This window comes from Bufo gargarizans, chromosome 9 (genome assembly GCF_014858855.1).
Source record: "Bufo gargarizans isolate SCDJY-AF-19 chromosome 9, ASM1485885v1, whole genome shotgun sequence".
Taxonomy (NCBI): domain Eukaryota; kingdom Metazoa; phylum Chordata; class Amphibia; order Anura; family Bufonidae; genus Bufo; species Bufo gargarizans.
Window position 1 is genome coordinate 188,848,154 of NC_058088.1, and position 8,063 is coordinate 188,856,216.

General features: G+C 47.1%; 1 protein-coding gene across 2 annotated transcripts in view; it reads right to left on the reverse strand.

Moving 5' to 3' along the window:
• Positions 1 to 552, reverse strand: part of LOC122946216 (discoidin domain-containing receptor 2-like) — an 87,685-nt gene extending 87,133 nt beyond the window's left edge. For both annotated transcript variants that reach the window (XM_044305660.1, XM_044305661.1), the window contains exon 1: positions 397 to 552. The gene's annotated coding sequence lies outside the window, so the exon portion shown is untranslated. The remainder of the gene's footprint in view (positions 1 to 396) is intronic.
• Between the last annotated feature and the right edge of the window lie 7,511 nt (positions 553 to 8,063).

Consider the following 8,063-nt stretch of genomic DNA (forward strand, 5'->3'; position numbering starts at 1 on the left):
TGCGGATCCGAAAATGCGGTCCGCAATACGGCAACGGGACAACTACGGTTGTGTGCAGGAGGCCTAAAAGAAAACTGGAAAATGCATAAAAATTCTACATTTTTCAATTCAAAATTCTCAAAAAGTTTTAGATATTTTTTTTTTAAGTTCCAATTTTCTTCATGTTCTTCAAGACCCCACCCCCAATCTAAATGCACATTCTCCCACAATTCTAATGTATTCGAAAATTAAAAAAAAAAAAAATTCTCTTTTTTGGATTTTTTTTTTTTAAATTCCCTAAAATTCTGCTGTCTGACAACTTTCTGAGCTCGCCGCCCTCACCATTGTTCCTGCTAACATCTCGCTGTTTGTCATTCCGACCTCACAATCCCAGCAGCCAAAAAGTTTCCAACTGACCTGTGTATGGAGGGTAGATGTCCGGGGGGGTTCTCCACGGCCCCCTCTTTATGGATAGTCCTCCAGCACCCCTTTCTTTTTTGTGCGGGGGTTTGTTAAGTTCTTGTTCTGTAATAATCACCAGAGATCTTCCAAAAGTTTGACTGTGATTTTACATCACATCCCCCTTCCGGCTGGAGACAAGGAGAGGAGGAGGAGGAGGAGGATGGAAGGAGGGGAGAGGGGGGCTACTGCATCTGCTTTGCCTTTTAAAGGCGCAGGACACTGGAAAAAGTCTGGATACCGTTCTTTTCGAGCACCGAGGATGCAGGATGACGCGCCGGGGGAGGGGGTTAAAACTTTGTAATTTGGGATACGGATGCAAAGATAGAATTTTTTGTCGGAATGTGTGTGTAATGACGATTCTTTTTATTCCTCCTTGCATTTAATATTGTCAAAATTTCAATTTTTTTTAATTAATTCGTACATATCTGATGAGCTAAGCCCCAAATCCGATTTCAGGATCCACTGGAGGACTGAACAACCTATTGATTTGAATGAGCAGCATGCACTACTTAATTTTCCCTGTGGGGGCACTGCAGGGAAACTGAACTGTTACTGATGCCTTCCCTGCAGATTACAGCTGTTCACTGGGGATTCCAGCAGTCCTGCGGCTCCTTCACAATCTTTTCCAGCACAGTGGCATTGGCATTTCTAGGGGCCCCAACAAAGTTATGCCTGGGGGTCTCCATGGCATAGCTAAGCTCCACCCTGTCAGCCCTGTCCCGCCTCAATGCAATGTATCATCTGTGGTACCATCACACAGGAGGACAGGGGCCGCTTCAGCTTCCCCGATCCCCGCCAGGGGAGCCGGAGCACACCTGGATGACCACAGCATGTTAAGGGTTAAAAATCAGCGACCGGCATTACCGCCGGTCGTGGACATTACTGCCGGGTGTCTGCTCTTTAAGACAGTCGGTCATGGCGCCCGCTGCACGCACTAGCGGGCGCCATTTTTGAATGCTCGGCTGTCTACGTAAATTTACTGTGGGCGGTCAGGAAAGGGTTAACGTCCAAGCCTTCACACGGAGATTGGGCCACCAAGTGGGAAGAATATGATTAGGCGGAGTAAGCTAGGTGTACCTGATTTATCGCGTAACCAATCGAATTTCTTGGCGAACTTCGGCGAAGCTGCTGAATCAAAATTTTTCAAAACTTCTCTTGACTCCTGTGCACTTCTGAGGACCCCTGGCTCCTGGGCAGCTAACCCACTATGTCTGCCCCTTTAATTAGCCACCTGCTTGTGGCCAGCAGTGGGCCCTCTGATTTCTGGGGCCCCAAGCCAATGCCTGGTTTGTGTGGCGATCAAGTCTACCACCGAGTAAGGTATTCAAGAGAATGAAACCGTCTGCAATATCCTAGCAATATGCTATCACTTCATGACATGGTAATAATATCCCTTTAATAGGATGGTGTGTTAAAGGGGTTGTCCCATCAAAGACAACCTCTTTTAGAATGCAGGCCCTGGAAAGATCAGCTGATTGCCAAGGGAAGCCACTGCCAGCTAGGCATTTGTCCTACAGCGGCCACTGCAGGGGAAACGTAGTATTACATCCAAAGGAATAGCTGGAGGACCGCCCTCTATGACGTCCATATGCCCTAATAGGCCAAACAAACAGGGATTTTCTTCATAAGACAACCCCTTTAAGGACACTATAACGTCCCTATAGTATTTCCCCCTAAAAGGTGACTTCCGTTTTATACTATTCATACATTATATAGTACACGGACATTTAAAAAAGGAGGAAGATCAGAAGGAAATATCCAAAGTTATGCAGAAAAACTTTAAATCTTTTAATATCTGCTGACATTTTGTTATGTTTTTGTTAGTGCTTTACCTCTGTGTCAGTCTTTACTGCCCTGGCATGCTATTCATGAACCAGAAAGCTCACGATGAGCAGTGTTACAGGTCCTATTCACTCCCAAGGACTATTTTGCAGAGAAGAGCACCCCATACACCCCCTTTTTTGACTGTTTTAATCTTTCTCTTTATTTCAATAAGGCCCCCTGCACACGAACTTGTGCGCCCCGTGGCCGTATTGCGGACCGGATTTGAGGATCTGCCAATACACGGGCACTGTTCCGTGTGCATTCCGCATCACGGATGCGGACCCATTCACTTCAATGGGTCCGCAAATCCGGAGATCGGAACGGAAGCATTGAACGGAACACAACGGAAGCACTACGGAGTGCTTCCGTGGGGTTTCGTCCCATACTTCCGTTCCGCAAAAACATAGAACATGTCCTATCTTTTTGCGGAACGGCTGGATCGCAGACCCATTAAAGCGAATGTGTCCGCGATCCGCTGCGGCTGCCCCACAGTAGGTGTTTGTGCATTGCGGCCCGCAATTTGCGGTCCTCAGCACACGTTCGTGCGCAAGAGGCCTAAGGATAAGCGCGCCATAAATTACTAACAACGCTTATCTCAGTGGGAAGCAGAGAACTGAACATGTGGGAGCCCAGTCCAGCCGCTCTTATACTTATTAGATCAAGGAAAAGGGAAGCGTGTAGAGGGACAGCGATTCAGCAGCACAGAGTATTTCAGCCGAGGTCTGATCTTGCGTGAAGCAGTGACCTGTAGGCCCCATGCACACGGCCGTTGTTCACGGCCGTGTGCGGGCCGTGGAACCGCGGCCTGGATCCCTCCTGAGAGCAGGAGCGCACGGCGTCACTGGTTGCTATGACGCCGTGCGCTCCCTGCTGCCGGCACAGTACAGTAATACACTGGTATAGATCATACCAGTGTATTACTGTATTGCGGCGGCAGCAGGGAGCGCACAGCGTCATAGCAACCAGTGACGCCGTGCGCTCCTGTACTCAGGAGGGATCCAGGCCGCGGTTCCACGGCCCGCACACGGCCGTGAACAACGGCCGTGTGCATGGGGCCTTACACTAATGTGGTGTGGAATACAGCCCGCCGGCAGCACAGAGTATTTCAGAAGAGCTCTGACCCTGTCCAAGCAGTGACTCTGCTGCTGTCCGAGTCATCATATGAGGAGTGTGTGTGGGGGGTAGGGGTCAATGGTTGATCAAGGTCCCACAGCAGCGCAGATTATTTCAGGAGACGACTATGCTGATCTTCTTGATGGCAGGGTCCATTCCTCTCCTATTAGGGCAGGACTTAAAGTGACAGCAGCAATATCGTGATGCAGGAAGTCACAGATTGAACTTACAGGGGTCACAGCAGCACAGAGCATTTCAGGAGAGTACTGGAACTGAATTATCCGCCCTGTAGGAAACAAGTAGACACATGATATATAATCTGCGGCCACATATAGTATTTTTGGAGCCAGTCTTAGGATTCGGATCTCAGCTGGGAGCGGAGCCTTCATGGCTCTGGACGGATCTGATGCTGATCAGCCATTGGCTCTGATGTCCTGCCATCAGCCTTGGTCGTAGGACACTGAGGTGACATCATATAATCAGCGCTGTTCTCCCGCTATCATCTCCTATAAGGCCTCGTAGCCTAGAGCTGAAGCATCCTCCTCATAGAAACCTATAAAAACCCATCTCCCTCCAAATGAAATCTGCAGACATCAATAAAAGTTAATGGGGGAAATGCTTGGACTGAATGTTCATGGCATTTGGGAATTCCGTGTTGAAATGGCGCTCCCTGCTGGATTTAAAGCTAAATTTCACAAAAAAACTGTAAAAAAAGCTCTGAAGTTGGATCAGCAGAAAAAAAGTTTGGACGCACCGCTATTGACGTTAGCGAACATTTACTTTAAATTTTTAGGGTGGGATATATAGAATATATTTTTTTCCTTTCTGAGCTTTTTAATAAAAATAAATAAATAAAATGGCTCAGAGATTATTCAGTGCGGAGCAGGCATAGGAATTTCTCTGCTCTGAAAACTCTGAATCCGACTCCGCTTCAGAGGCGTAAATATTTTCCGATAGCGGGGACTCTAGTTCCGTTTCCATCCACAGACCCCATAGCCCTATGGTGGTAGAAGTCGCCACCTCATCGCAGTCACTACCCAGCGTTCCCGTCCCTTCTACTATGTGGGTTCCTGCTTCATCATCTCCCCCCCAAGTACCCCGATTTTTATCTACTCCCCAAATGAATGTGGACGTCACCAGTTTTACCTCCTTATGATTTTGTTTCATTTATTTGTGGATGATAAAGTCCTGGAATTAATTGTGCAGCCGACTCATCTGTACGTCACGCAGTCCATCTATATAAACCGCCTAAATAAATGGAGACCCCTCATTTCCCTCCTTAGGGATTTATTCTTAAAAATGATTTAAAAAAATCTGTCCGTTGATGAATTAATGCCTTTTTAGTTTTGAAGGCCGCCTTTCCTTCAGTTTATTCCCTCCAAGCGTGCCAGATATGGGGTGCGAGAGCGAACCAGCTACACCTGCAGCCTGTCTGTATATGAGGGCAGAGACTCCCAACTTAACCCCCCAGGCCGCCCCGAAAATATTGGGACATTGGTAAAAATTGTGTGGGATCTATTGGCACCATTCCTACACAAAGGGTACCACGCGTACACTGATAATTTTAATACCAGTATACCCCTTTATAAATCCCTTCATGCTACAAACACAGGGGCTTGTGGGACGGTCCGTAGAAATAGAGTGGGATACCCACAACCGCCTGTGTCCAAGCGTTTGGAGAGAGGAACATCCTTCGCCCTCGCAAGCTGACCAGCTGCTTGCAGTGAAGTGGAAGGACAGAGAGGATGTCCACATGCTGGCCACCGGGCACGCAGGCACCACAGTGGCAGTTAGGGAGAGGGGGGCTACTGCGGACAAACACAACCCGGTCTGTGCGACAGATTATAATAAATTTTTGGGAGGTGTAGATGTCTCGGACCAGGCGCTTCAAACCTACCTGGTGGAGCCGAAAAAACAGGGCCAGCTCCAGGAGAAGCTGGTTGAGAGTCTCCTGTTTGAGTCCCCCGCACCTGGGCAAGCCGTTGAATCTCGCTGCCGTTCAGTATTCGGCGCATACGCGGTGAGGAAGCTGGCAGCCTGCGAGCGTCTTTCCCTCACCGCGCCTGCGCCGAATGCTGAGCGCCTGCGCCGAATCCAGAGCACGGGGCTGGCAGACAGATGCGAGCGCTGCCTGGCCCTGTCAATCAGGACTTGGAGGGAGGCGACAAAGGTGGGAGAACGGAGCTACTAGGACAGACATCCTCAAAAAAACTACAACTCCCACAATGCCCTGCTGTAGGCTGATACCTGTAGGCTGTTCGGGCATGATGGGTGTTGTCGTTTTTCAACAGCTGGAGGACCACAGTTTGAGGATGCCTGCTCTAGGAGCAGGAACAACGCCCCCCCCCTGCTCCTAGAGGCTAATTAGTATAATATAAAAGTTAGATTTCTGGCGCAACGGGGGCAAAGATAAAAGTAGGAATAGGCTAGGCACATCGCTAATGTCAGCTACCTTAATAGGGTTAAATCTGGTAACAGAAACCCTTTAATGTTAAAACGGTAAGTCTCCTAAATAAAAATAAAAAAGTAAAAGTTTTTTGTAAGTGCAGCCAAAATAAAGTAAAGATGTGGAAATATATTTCTGATAAAAATATTGAATAATATTTATATATGTATGTGACATTTTGCAGCTTAAAATAGGAAAATATACATTTTTTACAAATTTTCCTAGATTTTTTTTTTTTTTTATAAAGATACGCATATTTTATCGGTAACATTTTGCCACCTAAGTCAAGAACAATATGTGACGAGAAAACCAATGTCAGATTTACTTTGATGAGCGAAACCTTTACAAAGTTATTCTCTGCTAAAAGTGACACATGTCAGATTTCCAAAATCTGGCTTGGTCACTAAGGAGTTAAAGGAAATGTCCAGGATAAAAAAAAAAAAGAAAGAAAACCAAGGAATTTACCAAAACAGAAAAATAACCAATACTCACAAGTTGAATCCTCCACCGCTCCAGCTCCCCCCCCCCCCCATGCCACCAATGATGATGTCATGCACATCCATGTGATTGCTACAGCCAATCACAGGCCTCAGCAGTCCCCACTGAAGTCAGGCATTGGCTGCAGCAAAGTAAACAAATACTGTAACATCGGAGGGGCTGTGCTGGAGCACTGAGGGATTTATCAGGTGAATATCTTTTTGTTTTTATTTGTTTTGGTTTGATCAAATTCCTCATTTTTTTTGTCTTTAAAAAAAAAAAAAATCTTGGACAGCCCCTTTAAAGGTGTTTTCCGGGACCCAGTTAGTGCCACAAACCCTTAAAGGGGTTGTGCCATGAAAAATATCCTACATTTTTTAAACCAGCAGTTGGATCTCAATACCTTTGTAATGGCATGTCGTTAAAAGCCACTGAGCTATTCAAAAAAATCTATCTGTATAGCACCACCTGCTGTTTCTCTTTTTTTTTTCTTATTTCCTGTCCACCTCACTGAGGTGGTCGCACATGCCCAGTTTAAATCTTTAACTGCCACAAGTTATATCTTCTGTTAGAAGCTGTGGCAGTTACAGGGAAAGAGCTACAACAGAAAGGACACGACCCCTGAGAAAGGACACGCTCCCTGGCCTGCCAGCCTGAAATAAATCTAGCAGAACAATTGGACTGGATTTAGCTTTTTTTAGAAAGAGATTGTTATGTACTAATAGATGTCTGATTTTCAACTATTACATCAATCATGGCAGAGCCCCTTTAATTACTCATATCTTGACTTTAGGAGAAAGTTTGTTATATTCTTACCATTTCGAAGTCACATAGATCGGCCTCTCGTGACGCTCTTCTTCTGAAAATCGGGCTTCTGTCAATGTCACATCCCTTTACCAGGTTTCCGGCCTGGGCTGTGGACAAGGCCCCTTTCCGTAGCCCAGGCCGGAAACCTGGTAAAGGACATGACATTGACAGAAGCTGGATTTTCAGAAGAGGAGCGTTATGTGCACAGGGTCCAGGGAGGAAAATCCACATAACTTCAGTATTCCAAACTGTGTAAATCAGGTGGATTTTAAGGATCTACTGGGTCCTGGAAAACCTCTTTAAATCTGACAACCAATATGGCTGCACTTCCTGTTGTCACTTTTGCAAAAATTGCTGCCAAAATCATTAGTCAATAGACTACAAGTCCTCCAGAAAGATTGATTTTAAAGGGGTTATCCGCTCCCGACGCCCCTTCTGGTCCCCGCTCCGCCGCTGATTCTCCCTGTGGGGACAAGCCTCCCTAGCATCGCGGGTGACGCTAGGGAGGCTTGTCCCCATCTGCCATTGGCTGCTCCCCCCCCCCCCCCGATTCATCCGTGTACAGGGAGAAGCAGCAGCGGCGGTGCGAGGACCAGGACCGGCGCAGGGATTAGGGTAAGCATATTACCTGCGAGGGGCCCGGCACATGGGGGGCTGTTTAAAAAATTGCATAACCCCGCTCCTGGCAAAGGTGTTGGCGAACAGGTTGTCCAGGGTGATTCTGACCATTGTACACCCAGATCAGACGGGATGATTTATGCCAGGGAGGTCGACTGCTATAAATATCCGCAGATTATATGCCAGTTTGAATATTCCGGCGGATAATTGTGGGGACAGGGCCTTGCTTACTCTTGATGCCGCCAAGGCGTTTGATAGTGTAGAGTGGAATTATTTGTGGGGGATCTTAAGAGCCATGGGCTTGGGTGTGCGGTTTATTCAGTGGGTTCAGGTGTTG